The sequence below is a fragment of the Hippoglossus hippoglossus genome, chromosome 19, assembly GCF_009819705.1.
Source record: "Hippoglossus hippoglossus isolate fHipHip1 chromosome 19, fHipHip1.pri, whole genome shotgun sequence".
NCBI classification, from domain to species: Eukaryota; Metazoa; Chordata; class Actinopteri; order Pleuronectiformes; family Pleuronectidae; genus Hippoglossus; species Hippoglossus hippoglossus.
Window position 1 is genome coordinate 17,929,754 of NC_047169.1, and position 19,808 is coordinate 17,949,561.

Below are 19,808 nucleotides of genomic sequence, written 5' to 3' on the forward strand. Positions count from 1 at the left end.
GCAATTTAATTTTTAATGTGTTTACAAGTTATTGCACAAGCACCAAGTGTTTCGGATGCTGTTTCTGTTAATGAGGTCTGGGCTGGGGCTGTTTAGAGTCCCTACAAGGACTGAAATACAATAACATGAACTGTATGCCCTATCAATGCGGGACTTAAGATAGAAAAATGTTACACAAACTAGAATTATAATAGAATAGAAATGTACATTTGATTTCACTTACTTGCTGTTTTTCATTTATATTTATTGCATCCAAATCTTAAAATTCAAATTATATTAGCCATGGTTTGATTTAAGTGCAAACCCTCTTCACAGTGCAGATAAACCACATTTTATTTCTTTACACAGCATAGACCATACAGTAAATGTTACAATTCCATTTCAAATGCATAAAAACAAACTCACGCTGATTATGTCCAAAAACCAAATCTCTCTCTCACTTGATAAGTGTTGATTCTTCTTCTTCTTTGGCTCATTCATCACAGCTGACAGCTTCAGAGCAAGCATTGGCATTTGATAAGCTAGTGTTTGTAGTGAGTTAACTTTCAGCAAAGGGTGCAGCAACGTTTATGAAACTCTCCACACTTATCAATGCTATTCTAACCAATCGAGAAAAAAAAAAGGTAAGCAGCAGTTTGACTGCCTCAGAATCTTATTTATGGTGCGTTCAAACCAAACGCTATGCACATTTTTTGCGTGATAAGATTACATAAATCAAAGCAAAAGCCAGATGCATAGATGTTAAATTCACGTCATTCCCATCTATCGAAACTCACTGGACTCCAAGTGAATCCAACCCAAGCTTGGAGGTCATCAAACCAGCCACTGATGAGCCTCAGGTATAGCGCTGGAAATGACTCTCATCCAGACACAGCTCCTGGAGAAGATGGTGAAATTCCCTGAGCTGTGTGCTTCAGGATGATCTTGTGAGCTGAGGTCTGTTGACCTGTTGAGAACTGTGTGTGTGCCACATGAATACACACAGAGAAAAGGGATATCTACCAAGTTTATGCTGCTGAAGACAGTAAAACTTTATGGACAAATGCAAACAGGACTTCTCCTGGTGCTGCCGATAATGAGTATGACTGTGACATATGGTCAATGTGTGTGTGTGAGAAAGAGAGAGAGGAAAAAAGCGAGCGACTGCTTGTAGTCAACGAGATGTGCCGGGGAGGGTTGTCAGAATGTTAGAGTGAGTGACTGCACCAGTGTGACGGTGTGTGTTACAGTAACTATTACTGAAAGGTGCAGTGTGAGCAATGTAAAGATGTCTGCTGAGCCTTCTTCCACCTAAAGAACTTTTCCCGAATACGCCCCTCCCTCTCCTCCTCAGCCGCTGAAACACTCATCCACGCCTTCATCCCCTCACGACTCGATTATTGCAATAGCATCTTTTACGGCACATCCACCAAAATCATCAACAAATTACAATACATCCAAAACTCAGCTGCCCGTCTGCTCACCTACTCCCGCACCAGAGACCACATCAAAACAAAACCTTCACTGGCTCCCCATTCAACAAAAAATAAAATTTAAAATTCTCCTCATCCCATACAAAACACTCCACAACCTCGCCCCCTCTTACCTCTCTGACCTCCCACACCGACACAATCCCACCCGCAACCTCAGATCCACCAACACCAACCTCCTCACCCCTCTCACCGTGTCCAAGCACCGAACCTGGGGGGACAGGGCCTTCTCCACCGCTGCCCCCTCCCTCTGGAACTCTCTCCCCCTTCACCTTAGACATTTTCCATCACTCACCTCCTTCAAAAATGGACATAGAGCTCACCTTCTGCATTGGTAGCCACATCAGAGAAATACATGTTCAAAAGCACTGAGAAGTTAGATTTCCATGGCATGTCCCATTTAAAGTAAACAGACTCAGTCAGAGATTCCGGGCCAAAGCAGTCTCAAACATTTATTCCCAAGTACAACAAGATGTGTGTTCTTTATTCTGATTTACAGGCTACGTGTTTCTGTGTAGGCCTGTGTTTGTGAGAGAGTATATCATACACTGTTCTTTGTAAATAAAACAAGTGACACTGTGAGCAAGAACCCCACTAGTTTACCAGGTGTGTGTGTGTGTGTGTGTGTGTCCTTTTCTAGATTAATTCATTTATTTGTGATTGGTTCTGTGGCTACATCCACTCTAATATGTCTTAGTGTTAGAATGAAATTGATCACAGTCCAGACAAGCATTTTAGCTCTGTATCAGAAATAGTCTTCATCCATACTAAAAGGGCATCCCATTACTATGTATGTGAACTGGTCATGCACAGGAAGAGCAAACAGGAAGAGCAAACAGGAAGAGAAAACAGGAAGTGCAAACAGGAAGTAGACTGTCTACCTTGCAGTTGGTTGCTTAGTTGCAGAAAATATTATGAACAGGGTGTTAAGTTACCAATGATGAGGTGCAACTATTAGTGACGGTAAGTGTTGACAATGCTTTGCATTCACTGCTGGTAGTTGAATCCTGACTGAAAAGACCCAACCAGGAAGCAAATGTGGGGGTCCTGTCCATGCTAAAATGTTACCCCCCGAGTTTTTGAACTAAAAGAGGGCTAGCAGTGTTTCCAAAAGGCTACATATTAAGGGCTAAAAGACTTTCTACATTAAACGCCATTTTAAATAGCGGTCAAGGAGACTCACAGGCTTTGTAGATCATCTCACATGATGCCACTCAGCCAATCAAATCTGCCAATTCCGATGTGAATACAGAGAGTGGGTGAGTGAGATAAACACATTCAATTGAGACAAGATTTGCCTGTTGACCAGAACATGTTTCTCCACTCTACCCACTCACATGACCAATCCTCTGATCTACTTTGGTACAACTACAGCTTGACACTATGCACCATCATGTTAACCCAAATGTCACAACTCCACAAGGACAGTGATCTCCCTTCCCATGATAACCCTGTGCTTAAATCACTTTGTCTTTCTCCAATAACTACAAAACATTATGTAGTCAACACAAATATACAGAAAGACAAAACAGTAAGACAAACAAAGATTTCTGCAATTATTAGTAAGATACCCTTGGCTCGTCTTCCTCACCTTTTATCCAGCACTTATTTCCTCTTCACACCACACAACTTTGTCAACCGAGTACAAAGAGTGCTTTAAAGTGAAGGGTAAACATATAGAATATGGGGCCATGCGGTGCTACAGTCGGTTTCTGTAACTATCTAAAAAAGACGTATATGGTTGTTTGAAGACAGATGCAGTACGCAGCGGGTCAAACAGAGTGTAAGATTCACGCACTTTAAGACTCAGTTTGATAAAGTAGATACTCAGCTCTTCTGGATTGGGAAAGAAAAAAGGAAAAAGCACCTTTATGACAACCTTGTGGATTTATTCCCATCAACCCCTCTGTACCGAGAATGACAAACAAGACAGAGGGAAAGAAAGAGGTTGAGGGAAGAGGCAAGAAAATACAGCAGCGCAACAAACAATCTAAAAGAGTGATAGTGTTCCTGTCCTTTTAAAAGGCAAGCATCCATTTCCAAAATGAAGTGCATGGCTGAATAAATCAGTCTTGGGTTAATAAAGTTGTCATCTGTTGGATTTTTCTGAGGAAGAAGAAAGAGGAAAAAGGAAGAAAACAATGGCAGAATTATGACCCCATCAGCATTATCTCTTTATTTTATTGTCTTTACAGAGGTCACCGTGAACAGAGATCCATCATGTTCTCTTCCACATTTCCTATAGAATTTAACTTTGTTCTTAAGACTGTAAATCAAAAACCATGAGGCTTTGGCACGAGTGCACAGGAGGAAGACTGTTGTACAGATAGAGAGAGGAAGATTTTACACAGTAACACATTTTACATCCCACCAAGCCAGTAGAGGGGACCTCTTTTATTTCCCCTCATTTTCTGTCAAATACAATGTTACAATGCCATGTTTCCAATAATCAGGTGACTGCTTATTAAAGTAAATGTCAGGGTGCTCATATTTGAATTTCCCAAATGTGCTACTATTAACAGAGTCAAATGAAAATCTTTTTATATATGGATTGTGACTGAAAGACTTGTTTAACATTATGCCACACAATAAGCAGGTAATGGGTGTAATATTCATATCGTGGATCAGATTCAGACTTGAAAAACGTGAGGATGGGGTATGTACAGTATATTCTAGTAAAAGTGGGATGTTGGATTACAGTATGAGGATGACTCTTAAGGAGGCCTGAGCAAATATTGCCTATTTTAGTCAACGGCACATTTAGGTAGCTGCATTAATAGGAAGTTTGAGATAAATAAGGGCTTTTTTTCGAACTGTAAATCATTCAAAGCTTCTGTGATGTAGTCCCAGAATAAAAATACAGACGTGCAAATTAACATAATAGTTACCACAACTTTGGTTTTTCAATTCTTTTCTCTTTTTCAGCCTCATATTCTCCAACTGAAGTCAACCAGCCATCCTTTTCAACCTGAGCCTGCTAAAAAGGGCTAATTTGAAACACAAAACAGGCATTGCTATTCAGGGAGACAGTATAAATGTGTTAAAACACCGGCCAATTAGCTAAACGGTGGTCCTGCTTGCTGATGTAGTAAAGCAGTCTCTTCCACAAATGTACTTCCTGTATTTCTTATGACAGAGTGATTCATCTACATTAGCTGCTTTACTTGTGAAATTAGTGGTTAACAATAAACAGACTGTGGATACACACAGCAATAAATCTGAGTTTTCCCACACAATACGACTCATTGAAGATCCCCAGGTGACATGGTTTTCAATAAATACCAATTAGTCAACATCAGTATTATTTATATAGAGAGTGCAGTGACTTGTATTCTGTTGTTAAACATCACAATTAAACATTTATCGACACTAAAGTTTGCTTTCCGATAATTCTCATCTATGGACACCAGCATTTTATTGGCATCATAATGTAATTAGAGGCCACATGGTAACTTGGCAAAGTAGGAGGGAGGCAAAACTCCACCTTGTTGCAGCAGAACAAGTGGTGGTGTTCGTGGCACTGAATAACTTAAAGTAAAACAATGGTGGCCACTGGTAGGAGGGGCAATTTAGCACAGTGGTACATATCTGCCTGTGTTTCAAAGCAGAAAGAAAAGAAACCGACAACCTCAGGAGCCAAAGGGCCATGTCGACTGACTGGAAAGAATAATGTTACAGGATTTGCAAGTTACAAACATTATACATAGTTTTATTTGTTGTGACATATATACTCATACAAACACACATTTTATCTTGAAAATGGGCTCTGTGTTTCTGAATCAATTTAGTCAGGAACAAGCAGGCCGAGAGAAGTGTGTAGTGTGTCATGTTAAAGAACGTCAAATCCTCTCTATGGAGGAAGCCTGTGGACTGATGAGACCGATGTTTGTAAAAACAGGAATCTAGCATATCGGGAAATGATGAATAATGTTGAATAATATTGATGAATGTTGGCATGATGTGCACTGGTACAGGACAGGGTTAGTCATTTAGAAAAAGATTAAAGGTGATTTTAGGACTCTTTGTCTTACAATGACACTTCTTAACTGGCTTCATACACAGAGAGAGGCTGTGTGACCCTGATCATGCTGGTGTTATCTTCAAACCGAAACACAGGGTGTGTGTGCGTGTGTGTGTGTGTGTGTGTGTGTGTGTGTGTGTGTGTGTGTGTGTGTGTGTGTGTGTGTGTGTGTGTGTGTGTGTGTGTGTGTGTGTGTGTGTGTGTGTGTGCACAAAGACTAGCAAGAAGGAAAGACTAGAGAGTTCTGAAGGTCCCATTGTTATTTAAAGGGAGAAGAGCCTGAGCTTATGATAAGGCCGAGGGACTGCCTCATGTCAGTGAATGTATCCATAAGGACAGAATTATATGTGTTGCCGCCACACATACATTTTTGTCATTTGGATTTAATATTTTTCAGAGCTTTGCAACCCTCTCACACACACACATCACATATGCAAACGTTTTTTTTGGTATCCTTTCAAGAGAACAACGGCATCGGCAATCGATTAATGGACAATTTCCCCTCGCTTTACTCTGCCCCTCCCTGTTCAGTCACAGTTATGCCTGCACTGCCGAGACACACAAACAGAAAGATGCTCTCTTTTAACATCCTTTCTGTAACTGGCTGATTGTGGCCGATCTCTCCTGTTAAATATTGGGCCTACTGATACTCTTGTTTTTATAAAGCGTGTAAGTGCCTATCATTCGGTAGCAGGTTGGTTTCGTTACGCTGCGTCTTCCTCCAGATGCGACTCACCTGTTCAAGAATCCAAAATGCATATTGTGTTTTTTGCGCAACTTCATAAAACAAAGCTGACAAAGAAAGTCAACAAAGCAGACAGACAGAAGAGAAACAGAACGAGGCCAGATGAGCTTGTATGAGTGCAGAGAGAATAAAAGTTGAGCAGTGAAGAAGTATGTGACTTAACCATGGATAAATAAAGGGATAGTTCACCCAAAAATGAAAATTCACTCATTTACTCACCATAGAGGGGTGGGTGAAATGTTTGGGTCCACGAAACACTTTTGGAGTTTCAGGGGTAAACAGCGTTGCAGCCAGTAAAACATACTGAATGTGCACTGAACCCCTGCCATACTGCATATTGATCTCCATGTGAAACAGCAATGGTGAGCACAGCAACAGCCAGCCACATGGAAAAGTGTTTGGCCATTCTGTGTCACCTGTGCCCAGTTGATCACTAACATGTGTACTACACAGGGTGTTACTAAAAAACATTGTGTTTCTCCTCTTGTTGGAAACGTGGAGTTGTTTGAGTTGGCAGTCACTTATCATTTGAGAACGGGTCTGTGGCTGATGTGATGTTACTAAGTTCTCGCACTGTGAAACAACCATGTTATCAGTGTTATTGGTAAAAACCATGCATGCTTGCAGATGGCAATTCAGTGCAGCAAAAAAACAAAGTGTTGGAGTTTAAATGATGAGGTGGCAACACTAGGTCAGCACTCTCTACTGGCACCAGCTCCCTTAACTCCTGCATAACCAGGGAAGGCTTTTTCTTTATCAACATAACATTATCCAATCAACGACCTTCAAACTCAAACATTTAGAATCCTGACGATAGTGTGAATTATGTTTACACATGTAATTTTTACATTAAAAAACAAATATAAAAATGTGGCTGTCCCCAAATTGTATTAGATATTCTCAAGACACAAAACCAGTGCAGTGCAGGAGAGAAGTATGTCATCCTGAAGGGCTGACCTGCATTTGTCGACCAATACTGGTCATTTTAAGATGGAATGGGACAACATAAACAAAATCATGCAAATAATTCCCCATTTCATACCAGAAAACTGAGTTTGTTATTGAACGGAACGAGTTCATACATTCACACGACAGTAAATGTAAAAGGTTGGCAGATATGCTCCATTAAATCCACAATTCAGCAATTAAAACTCCTGAGCCTGTCCTTTCAGCTCGTCTGCTTGTGGCCTGGATCTGAGGGCTGCTGTGCTGCCTCCTCTCCCTACATAAAAGAGCACCTGGCCAAACACATAATCCTCTCAGACCCCTGTAGAGCCTTGAGCTCTGGATCTCCCCCTGGAGGCTGCAGCCAACCGCTAAAAACTTGTAGCATCAGGACAGTCGTCACAAAATGCTAATGACAACCACAATGAGTTGTGAGATTTCAATTGTATATCTGTCCCGGGATCCAGAGAGTGGGGTTATTTTTAAACAGCATGGAAATATATTCTGCACACATTTTCAGTGATGTTCAGTTTCTGGGGAGTGTGGGATTAGGCAGAGGTCATTGAAGGAATAAATGTTGGTTTTCAAATTCTTCCAAGAGTCTCCCCCATAGCCACAGTATCTGTGCTGCTTCTGAAATACCCTGATCAGTTACACTGAGACAGCACACATACACACACACATGCACTTCAGTCTAGAAAGTCTCTTAGATCCACTTGGTGCCTCCAGCCCGTTCTTCATGCTATCTGGTTCATGTGTGCAATAGCAAATATCTGTGAGAGCCGAGAACATAAAGAGGCCTCGAAAGAACAAGGCATTGAACCCCTATTAACATCACAGACGTACACACACAAATGAATGATTAACCAACCCAAAGTTACATCATTATTGGTTTTCATCAGTCTTAAAATGCTCCTTGATAACACTACATGGTACAACACATTTGTCCTCTTGATATTATTGTCCCCTTTTTAATAAATTGTTAACTAAAACATATTGAATGTCAAACATGATGAGCGGTGGCACTTTATTGTTCCCAGTGAATTACTTAGTATAACCAAATCTAACATACTTACATTTTCTTAAATTCTGGTTTCCACTGTAGAATTACATAAATTCTCTGTTTGAGAAATAAATTTTAAAAAGCCATAGGTCGGACCTCTAAAACTAAGCTTTGAAACAGAACTGTAGAGACTGGAAGTGTAACATCTGTATATTCTGAGGAACAGCAGGGTTTAGGTCTCACTCATGCCTGTAATTGGGTTCACTTGAATGCTTTCATTTAGTTCATATCCAGTTCGCATGGACATAATACAGAGTAAGCAAGAGGTGCAAATATGTGGACTGAAAGCTAACTCGGTCACTGGCAGTTTACTGAGCTCATCCTGCACCATCACTGCTACATGGACCAGAGACGACCTGAAAACTGTCATGAAGCACTTTACAAAAACACAGTATGAGAAGTCAAGACTGCATCTGGATCTTATATGTAATATAGGACAACAATAATAGCAAAACGAAACAATGCAGCATCTTGTACCTTAATCTTCCTTTAAGAAGAAACTCTGGAAATAAATGCGGCGGTGCACAAACGTCATCCATATGTACAAAAGTATTTTACTTTAGTCGGCCAAAAGACTGATATTGCTGTTTGGCTCTATTTTGTGTTTGCAACTATAGATAGAAAAAAAAACGTGTTGACTATAATGTTCAATAACAATTCTGTAGCTCCAGTATGATATCAAATATCTAATAGTACAGGTTCTCTCTCCCCCAGCAGTCATTGCAATCATGAAACTTAACATAAAAAGTGCTCAAGTGAGAAAGCACAGTTGATGACTTGAACTGCTGTGGTGTGTGTTGCCCCAGCAAAGTCAAGCGGTGTATCAGTGGATTCATGTCTGCTGCTGGCAAAACAAGCACATTGCAGGCACGGCATGGAAAGTAGGTAACCCTAACAGGGGGGAACTGTGGTCACAAGGCCTACCTGGTGGAAGGGCTGCGGTCTTCTGTGGCCGGGATGTGGAAGAGATGTGAGGAGGTTGTTGGACTGTCAGCCTCTGGCAGCACTGTGTCTGTGCCTCTGTCTGATGAAGAAAGATAGACACACAAAGACAGACTGTTGAACGAGTGTTCTTCAAAACCTTAAAGTAACACTCACATGGGTCCATTCATTAACACTGTAAGCTGCCAGATAAACAACTGTCAGTCATTAAGCGTACAAACTGGAGGAAGACCAGGAGGGCAGTTTGGCAGCAGCAGATTTCCCCTGTGCCTCAGCTGTGGTCAGTGCTCTGACCTTTGTAGAGGTTTGTCATTATTCAACCATGATTACTTTGCGTCAATATAAGGTTAGGTCTGATAGTAACATATGACAGGTCGCTGGAGAGGACACACACACATTCAATTGCAGGGACAAGACACAAAGGTTACAGTATCCTCCACCTGCATCAATTCGTCCAGCAACTCAATACTACTACACCAGGGGTGGGGAACGTCCAGCCTCCGGGTCGTATATGTGGCCCGCAAGATAGTTTGATCCGGCCCGCGAGGCCTGTCTCTCCTCTCCATAGTCAGGGTGCAAGGCAGAGTTTACCGCCCCCTCTCACTCACACATCGTCACACGGACAGTGAAGCAGAGATAAGAGAGAAGAAGAAGTGTGTCTACAGGGTTTCCACGGTGGACAGCCAGTGATAGATTATTAGCAGCAGAGTATATCCAGTATCTGTGTGTCCTCCCTCCACACTGTGCTCACTTTACACTTTACCAATAAACACCTACACTCATCACAAGTATTAGGATCTGAACAGCACTGAAGTTTACTTTGTGTTTGTTTGATTTGCTCCAGAGTTAATGAGACATGTGTACACACACACATGAGCACAAACAAAAGAGGAAAAGCTGGAATATTAATATGCCAAATATTTAATACAAATTTTTGTTAACAGGGCCAGAGTCAATTTTATTTGGGTTTTGTTTATTTGTCTATCTTAATCAAGGATATTTAATTATTTTTTATTCTAATTCAAATGTCAGACTGGATATTCCAAAATTATTTGTTATCGCGACAGGTCGACCATAATATTTTTCATAATGTACCAAAATAGTTTTCCTACACATATCCAAGCAAAATTTGTTCAAATAAATATCCTGCACTGAATCAAATCAAATCAAATCGAGACCTTGTGAATCAGAATCGATTTATAATTAACAATAACTTAATATGGGCCTCGATAGAAAAAAAGTTTCCCCACCCCTGGCTCACAGCCTCACAAATAATACCATTGCTGTATGGTGATTCACCCTGCTATAAATCCCCACAAGGACCTATCACACCCATTAATTGTCCTCATTGGAGAAAAATCAATGATATGTCAATCATGTTGAGGCTGTCAAAGTTGGCCACTCTCGAGGTCACACGGCCAGTTTGTTGAGCTGCACAGAGAAAGTGTCGCCAACAAAGTTGTCTGAATATGGAAAAAAAGTACAGCGAAGATTGGGAGAAGGAAAAAGAACTTAAATCCTGGATACGATCAGTTGTCAGTGATGAGAGTAAAGCACTGTAAAGCAGAGGTTTGTGGACACCATGCAGGCCTCCTGCAACATGCTGACACTGATAAACACAATGGGAACTCATTTTCTTCAACACGTCTAACACACATTGGACTGAAACTCAAAGAGCTGAGCTTAAGCTAGCTAGCTACAACGCTTGCCACACAGCTATTAGCTCAGTCAACCACCTGTGTGAATTGGTAGGTTCGGCATTTGAAAGGGAACATTCACCGTACAAAATGTACAGGTCTCATCAACAATGTTATAGCCCCATTGATAAGGGGTGTCAAATGTAAGAATCCAAGTTTTTCGCGGATATATTACAAATATTTAGCTCAATTTCTTCATATTTTGCAAATTTTCCTTACATTGAAGACAGAAATTCACGTCATATATATGTTGAACGTTAAATGTTAAATGTTAAATGTTAAATGTTAAATCTAAATATTAAATTTAAATCTAAATAATTAATTAAAATGTTAAATATAAATGTACATGTTATATCTAAATGTAAATGTTACATTTATATTTACATTTACAGTCGGGAGCACTTTTTTATAGAACTGGCCCGTTTTGCCCTGTTCCCTCTTGCAATGCCGTTGAGCAATAAAGCGTTTTTTACAAATGAACCATGTGAACTGGAACTGCAGAACAGGGCCAGAAGACTATCAGGAGCATACTGTACGTTCCCTACGGCCTAAAGAGACTGGGGATTTGCTGCAAGGAATTTGTCCCAAGCCAGAAGATGTTGCAGCAGTTCAATGCTGGGATGTATAGACATGGAGAGGAGACATGGGAGATGGTGGATTGTGCAGGAGAGGAGAGAGGTGGCCTTCTTTTATAAGGTAAACATATTTTTTTAATAATGAATTGATAGTTGAATATGAATTAATGATTTTAATTTAATTTATTTATAACTCATATGTAACTAGATTTGATATTAACAATACTGATTACAAATGGTTACATGCTCCCCCTTAGTGCTCCTTCTGTCATTTTCTCCTTTGCCATCTCTCCTCTCATGTTGTGCTCTCAGGTGATCAGAGATGAGTGGAGAGCAGGGCCTCTGGAGGGACACTCCTCCTCCTCCTTCCCTAAAGTTACAACAGAACAAATATGCCTTGACTGAACCACTACTCACTGCCCAACACAAAGAAGGCACGCCATCTGGTTTAGGGGCTCCAGCCTCAGACAGAGGCCATAAAGAGACCGAACCCCAGGAACTAGAGGCAGCCCAACACATTCACACCCTGACCACTACACTGCATTCTCAGTCCTCTCCAGAAAGTGAGCACAGCTGGTGGCCTCGCAGTGTGTCTGCAGTGTCTGTTTGTGTTAAGAAAACTGTGAAAGATTGTGGATTAACAACTGTAATTGCTTTTTTTTCAGGGTACCGATGAGTGATCTGAAGAGCAAGCGGCTAGATTGATAGTAGCGACAAAGCTATAATAATAGTTGGACACTTTCATCTTTACTTTCTTCTCACTGTGTTACATCGTATGGAGTTCGTAGTATTTTAAGATTTATATATACATTTTTTTAATACTGGGCTTGTTTGGGGCTTATTTTTGATGCTGCGGTTGCTTATTTGTCTTGCAAGAGTTGCCGACTGCCTGCGGCACATCTCTCCCGATCACCTCTCAGTATAAGAATCCTGGTCATATCTCTAGTCATCGCCAGATTACACCATCTAACTACTTGGTAGTAGTGATTGTTTTGGCTCAACTCAGTTACTTTATGCTTGTGTTCATCAGCGCATTCCCTGTGTCTCTGCTTGTCCCAGGTAACCAATCAGCTAGCTGGTCAAGTCAAGCGTGTTTCCTGTTCCTGTCGAAACCACTGGGCTTCAGCTGCTATCACACTGCTGAGCTCCGTCTCAACACCACGCCTGCTCGACGTCCTCATCAATGATTATCAGTGCCAGTGACTGTCACCCTAATTCTGACTCTCTGTATCACATTTAACCCTTTATTATATTGGTCTGAGTCGTGAGTCTGGCTTCAATTCCTGATCGGCCTGCAACAGCCCATAAAATAAAACCTGTAGCTTCTGTTTCTAATTCCTATACTGTACATGAGTCAGTTACGTGGTGTCACACATTATGGGGCGGGCCTGATCAATGTGCCAAAAGTAAGTGTGTAGAGAAGACATTATAGCTGCATGCACCTCCCTCCAATGACATGATGGTCGCAGACCGACAACCACCACTGGGTGCTGGGCTGGAGACTGATGGCTGAAATTGGTGTCTACGTGTGTGGCGATGTCTCCGGGCCTTGATGCTAATTGTCAGGGTTTGGCAGAGCAATCAGTTCCATGCCACTGAGTGCCATGTCTCGACGTGCTCAATAGCAATTCTCAGTTCACACATACACACAAATGATCCCTCACACCTGTTCACTGGTGTGGGACGGAAGTAAAGATCCTGTTCCCTACCGCCTTGGCTCAGAGGAACAAAGGAGCAACCTCCTACACACACACACACACACACACACACACACACACACCCAGAGAGACCGCATGTCAAGGCTGAAAAGGATCTATCCCCAAATAACTTGCACATTCTTTTTCAATTCGAGTCACACACAACAAACCAGAATCAAATCAAGTTTATGTCATATAGCTTTTACAGATCACAGTCATTCAGTATCTTCAAAGAAAGCCCTTTCTTCCATTTTGATAAATACATTTTTATAGCACTCTTCTAGTCTTAACAATCTCTCAATGAGGTTTGAACTCCATAACTATGAGACGGACACACTGCCAACTGTGCCAACGAGGCTCATATATGTATTTGACTAAGAGCACACTGGCTGATTTTTGGATCTAGGTTTTCTGATTATCAGCGGGCCAATTGATTCCAACATGTCTCCACAGATTGGTTTAAACTTTGTGATTAATTTGCCTGTGCTCACTTGAAGGGCCTGGGCCTCAGACATATTAAATAAAGAGGGGACTCTGTAGGCACTTGAGAAATCACTTTCACTGGAATTATTTTGAGAATGAGAATAATGAACAAGTATATGTATATGTATGAATAAGTTTCTTCATTAAAAATAAATTAGCAATTAATATTTTTATTACAAATGCTCAGTGTTATTCGGCAACATGTTCCCTCCCAGCATCCCCCACCTCATACACGTTTTCCAGCATCTTGCTGTCATAATTAACACACCCATGAATCATATTATTTCAGCCAGCACATTCTGTTGCAGCTCAGACCTGTTTCCACATCGCCACTTCCCTTCCCTTCTCTGAATTTGTTATTCCTCTCTGCGGTTTTTTTAAGCCTCTTTAGCTTGAAAGAGAACAGCCATCCATAAAGGAACAGCAATTAGGGGACAGGAAGTGCCAACTGCCTACAATACAAGGTAATACAAAGGGAAATGGGAGAAAAGAGAAAAAGGAAAGCTAAAGGAGCTAGAAAGGGGAAATAAAGAAGTGGGGACGTCAATAATAAAACATAATCCCCTGTGTTCAGTTGAAATTATGCGCTATCTGCCCCTTTATCTTATCTTTCTATAAATATCCCGGTCTAGTTTATGCTTTGGCTGGGTGTGTAGTTTAGACAGCAAAGGAAATGTCAGGGGAAAAGGGAGGAGAACGAGGAAGAGAGGAGAGAAGACTGGAGATGATTGTTCCAAGTAATGGGATGCCAGTATGTGCATGTCAGCATTTCCAGGCTGGCAAGAAACCAGCGCCCGGCCCTCCTCCTCTGGGTGGGCTGATAAAGCAGGGAGCATAAGGTGGTGTGAGCAAGGGTCTCTATGGTGGAGGGGTGGGAACAACAGAGGTCTAGTTACATAGACTCTGCTGGGCTCCGTCTGGAAGAAGCATCTCAGGCCAGTTCATAATGTGGCCCTGGCACCATGAAGACAATCACACACACACACACACACACACTCACACTCACACACACACACACGCACACGCACACACGCACACACACACACGCACACTCACACACACACACACGCACACGCACACACGCACACACACACACACAGCCTGTCCATTCCAATTCCTGCCTGTTGGACCTGACCTGTCAGGCACGGCGTTTTGGAATATTTATCAGCAGGGAAAACAGCTTGTCCTTGTTGCTGCTGTCATGTATGCCAGAGGGGAGGGAGAGAGAGGTTGAAAGTGAAAGACAGAGACAGACAATACTATGAGTCTGAATGCTACTTGTTGAATGGTTGTTGTTGTAATTTGCTGATGTTTCAATAAATATCTGTCCAGTCTGCCATCAGTTTAATTAATATGATGGCGAGGCCATAACCTAAAGTGACCGCAGCTAACAGTGATTGCACACAGTCGAAGTTATGCTTGACGGGTTGCTCCTTGTGTGTGCCAACTGTGATGTCACTACAATGCGTATCCATGTTATACTTGTGCTTGAGGTGCAAGAGACTCTGTGTAGTCCTCTCTGGGTGCCTCCGCTTGGAAAAAAACAACACCGGCAGAAAAAGGCAAAGAAGAAGAAACACAAAAAGATCAGTTTTGGCCCTGGCTCCTGCAGTCCTCTTTACAGGCAACATAAACATCACCGAAAGTGCCTGTTTAACATTACATTTTACTCCGGTGGCAACACACAACACAGCCCACCCTAGATATGAGTAGTATATATGAATTCCCGTGGTATTGTTTGGTCTCAATGAATGTATTATGATTATACTAGAAAACAAATGAAAAAACACAACAATTATGGATGAATTTATTAGTATGCATATACCACATGGGCACATGTAGCCTGAGTTGCAGGTCACAGGTTAGAATCCTGGTCCACCGGACCAACTCTTTATAGTGTTAATAAGCTGCCAAACTACAATTATTAACCTAATACTCTTTTTTCAACAATGGCATGTCCTCTTAACCTCTTGTAACATCTTTGACCCACACTCTTCCCACCTCTCCTGCTATCTATCATGCCTCCCTTACATGTTAAACATCTAAAATGCATTCACTTTTCAAAAGTGGAACGCCCAAATTATAACAATTTGTGTAAATTCCTTCCGATTTAAACAAAAAGTAGCCCAATAAGGTAGAACACCACCCAATCTGCCATTATGTCTCCATTGTGCACAGCGCATTGAGCAGGAAATGATGTCAAGAAAACACATAATAAAAACACCTACAATATATAATTCAAGGAAATATGATTTGCCATTCATTTGAGCACATTTTGCGTGGCCATGGCTGATAGGGTAGAGCGCTTGTCCTCTAACCAGAAGGTCGGTGGTTCGATCTGCTCAATCTGCTCCTCTGCATGCCGAAGTGTCCTTGGTCAAGATATTGAATCACGAATTGCCTGGACAGTTGTGCTGTTATCATAGAAAAAGTGCTGCCCATAGATGTGAATGGGTGAATGGCAAGAAACTCTACTGTAAAGCAGAGTGGTCATCAAAACTAGCAAAGTGCTAAATAAATACAGACATTTACCATTTAGATTCTGTCCAAACGATTTAGCCTTGGTGGAAAATTGGTTGTATGTTAGTGTTTTGAAAACAAAAGTTATAACATCCTTTAGTATGTTGAATTCTTCTTGACCTCTCCTTGAGAACTCTCCTTGAGAGGTTGTCAGTCAGTGGTTTGATGTTCTCTCAATCACCCGACCTGGTTGCATCACTTGTCTTTTTCCCTTTGCAGTTAAGTGTAGCTTAGCGTAAGTCATATTTATTTTTAAAGGCCTCCAGTTTATCTATCTGTCCATGTTCTCTCTCCATTTCACCTTCAGAAAAGATTTAAGAGCATTCAGAAGACAGCTTGCTCTATCATAGGAAAATGTTTTACCTGATCAAACAGTTCTAGCAATCCCCCTGCAGAGCATGTCCCTCACGTATCCAACACACTAGGTTCAATACACCAGGAGGTTGTTGAATGCAGATTGCTGATTGTTTCACAGTTAATAAACTAATCACGCACAGAACTTTATCCATAACATTTCACAAAGGACAAAGACATGCAGTTCAGCTACATCACTATTGTGAATCCTCTCATCAATAGCCACTACAAAGAACAACCACCTCAACTCCTCAACAACCACCTCATGCACATTGTCTGTCAGTGCACTAACCTTGCAGATAGGGCACCTTGGTATCCATGGAAGGCACGTTGTGCTTTGTTAGCACCAAGGAAGCTCTGGGAGTTTCTATGGTAGCTGTTGTTTATGCTATTATGCTTTCGCCGACAATGCTCAATTGGTCTCTTGTGGACCTTGGTCTCTCGTGGCAAAGCAAGAGGAAGAGATTCTTGGTGCAAAACAGATGTTTTGTTGCAAAGGTGGCACACTGACTTGTATCTGCAAATTGATGTAAAATTAACTCATTATCAACCTTTCTTTTTTATGGTTTTAAGACAATGTGTCTTCGGTGGATATTAGGTTTGATATTAGGGTTTAACTGTATTGTGAGACTAGTCAAACTAGTCAGAACGTATAAGCGAGTTACACCCCTGTATTCTGGTTGCACATCAAGCCATTTCAAGAATAATTCAAAACAAATCAACATAAACCATTTTTTTAGATAGTTTCTTTTTTAAATAATCAAACTGCTTTAGTAACCTGTACTCTTAGGCAACTTGCCAAATATTTTTTGTTTAGTGAACACACAGCTACAGCTGACACACAGGTCAATACACAAGTACACTTACCTTGAGGGTGGTTAGAGTTTTTAATTATGCTCAGCATAAGTTCAATCAGGAAGACTTTCCTCACATTCAATCAATCATTCTCTGACTCTCGGTGCTTATTAATCAGCTGAGTGTGGCAGTATTTATTGGCCCATCATGCAGTTGCTGTCAGACTTTAAATCCTTTCTTCTCTTTTTACAATCTGGCGTAATCCACAATCCACTGTGACCAGCCTCAACCCCAATCTCATCCAGTCTTCATCCAAAGCCCAGGTCAACTCAAGCAGAGTCATTCATCGCTATATCAGGATCCTCAACCACCACCTGTGTCTAGACCCGGGGGGGGAAATCACAGGATAAAAGGAACACCGTCTTCCACCATCAACATAATAATGTAAAGATGGAGAACCATGTGTGGATGTGAGCTTGATGGCAATGCAAAGTTGTGAAAAAATGTTGACACGAGAAAGAAATCATGGTAGCTGTATTTTTTGTTTTGACGGCAAATGAGGGCACATTCACAGTATTTAACAATTCCACTGGACATTGGAAACTATGTGGGAGTTTTTCATGAGGCCATCTGTCAAAATGACGGGTGATGTTTGTGTCTGAACTATCGCTCTGTCCAGCGTCTTTCTGAAACATGACACCATGTGACCCCCAGTCAAATCCAACTGACCTGTTCCTTTCAGCTGCTCCAGCCATAGGACTTGTGAATGCGTTTGGCACAGAGGTTATGACTCATCTGAACACACTATCATTTGCACATTATTTATTGAAATGTATTGTAAAGTTTTTTTTGTTTTATTTTGTTGTTACTTTCTCCGATTCTACACCCCCTTCTAATCCCGATGTCATCAAATAGGGGTCTAAATGCCAAAATACATAAAATATTCACTTTCTTTGTTGGGCATGGCAATAAAATATTTTGAAGTCTCTCCGGATTTAACTACTCGCACGATACTTATAAAGAGCAGTGGGGACATTTCTGAGTTACGAACCCCAAATCTCTGGATTGTTATGACTTCCATGAAAAAAAATTGTGGCTTTTTCATCTCCTCCTTTGTTTGGCTCATGCCTGTTATGATCTGACTGTATGCCTCTCTCCCCTCTCTTGGTCTCCAAGTGTTTATCCCATTCCCTGTGTCTCTTCTGAGTTTGTTATCCAGGAAGTGGTCTCCCCTCCTCTCACCAATCACCCCACAGAAAAATCTGGCTCATTACCACACCTTAACCCTGCAACTTGTAAATCCCAGTGTTTCACCCCAGTCTTCATCAGATCATCCATTGACCGACACGTCACTTAGCCGTTCACTCTATGTTATAGGTTTGCCTTTGCTTTTTTTGGAAAGTTTTGCGATTTTTGCTCCCTTTGTCTCTCCTGTGCACAGGTAACCAATCCAGTCCCTCTGTTTCTCTGCTGTACCCTTTTTTTGTATTTTGCAACTCAGCTGGAAATCCTGCTTTTTGGTCACCTGCAGTTTTGTTTGCCTGTCCACTATGCCGACAGTTTTGTTGCACATTTCTACAATAAATTGTACCTGTTCACTTTTTACTTCACTCATTTGATCGGCTGTGGCTCAGGGGTTAGAGCGGTTGTCTTCTAACTAGAAGGTCATTGGTTCAAACCCAGTCTTCCCTGTTCCAATTGCAGAAGTGTCCTTGGACAAGATACTGAAACTCTAAATGCCCATTCTCATTGAGAAAAGTGTTGCACTGAATAAATGTTTGTGTGAATGGGTGAATGTGAAACTGTACTGTAAAGTGCTTTGAGTGCTCATCAAGACAAGTAAAGCGTTATATAAATACAGACCATTTAGACCTTTTAGTCTGAGTTCTGCATCTTGGGTCCTGAAATCGAGTTAATTATATTTCTCACTTGTTGAGTCTAGATTGCTTTAGGCAAATGTTCATAAATATCTATGCACAGATTAATGTCTAAATGTAAACCTGCTCACTTGTATATAAAAAAGTAATTTAGCACAAGGGTTAAGTTGTTAAGTTGTGGAAGTAATGAGCTCTATGGCATTATGAGTTGTATTTTTTGTAACTTAATTAATTATAAGATGCCAAGTCCCAATGGGAGATATAATTGTAAGTTTTTAGGACCCTTTAATAACACTGTCAAAGAAACTTTTAAAATACACAGCAAGAGAAACAATTCTGTGAAAACACATCTTCAATTTCATTAAAGCCTCATCTGTCCAATAGCGAGCACAAGGTCAAAGAGCAAAACAATGTTTTTCTCTGCTCTTTTGTAAACTGCACTACCGCTCTTTGGCTGACTGCAGTTTGATCAGTTATTACACATTTACTCAATCCAAATACCCTGGAAACCTCCGCCTGCCCAACCACCTGCCCCCTTGACCCCATCCCTTCTCACAATCTCCAGTCTATTGCTCCCGACCTTCTACAGACCTGTCTCTCTTCTTCCCTTTCTTTCCCAAGCTCT

General features: G+C 41.2%; 1 protein-coding gene across 2 annotated transcripts in view; it reads right to left on the bottom strand.

Moving 5' to 3' along the window:
* Positions 1 to 19,808, bottom strand: part of rbfox3a (RNA binding fox-1 homolog 3a) — a 556,640-nt gene that overhangs the window by 476,638 nt on the left and 60,194 nt on the right. For both annotated transcript variants that reach the window (XM_034571195.1, XM_034571194.1), the window contains exon 2: positions 9,168 to 9,267. The gene's annotated coding sequence lies outside the window, so the exon portion shown is untranslated. The remainder of the gene's footprint in view (positions 1 to 9,167; positions 9,268 to 19,808) is intronic.